We start from the raw sequence: 284 nt of genomic DNA, 5'->3' as shown, positions 1-284 counted from the left end.
AAGACAAAACTAAAATAATGTGTCAAAAGCCATTGATTTATATCAGTAGTTAAAACAAACTCCCCAAAAAAATCAAAGCTAAAACAATGCAAGTAAATAAATGAACACACACAACCCAGAAGACAGACAGACAGGAATGAATGCGTCTGGACGAAATCACGATGACTTACTCATTCTAAGATTCAGAAAGCTTTTAACTATATTGACTCATTTCATGTAAATCACAGCTTAGCGCCAATGAGTCTGGATCGAATTGCTCCCTTTGACACGTTTGTGGTGGCATG

The sequence above is a fragment of the Rutilus rutilus genome (genome assembly GCF_951802725.1).
Source record: "Rutilus rutilus genome assembly, chromosome: 1".
Classification (NCBI taxonomy): domain Eukaryota; kingdom Metazoa; phylum Chordata; class Actinopteri; order Cypriniformes; family Leuciscidae; genus Rutilus; species Rutilus rutilus.
Note: the sequence above shows the minus strand (reverse complement) of the source record.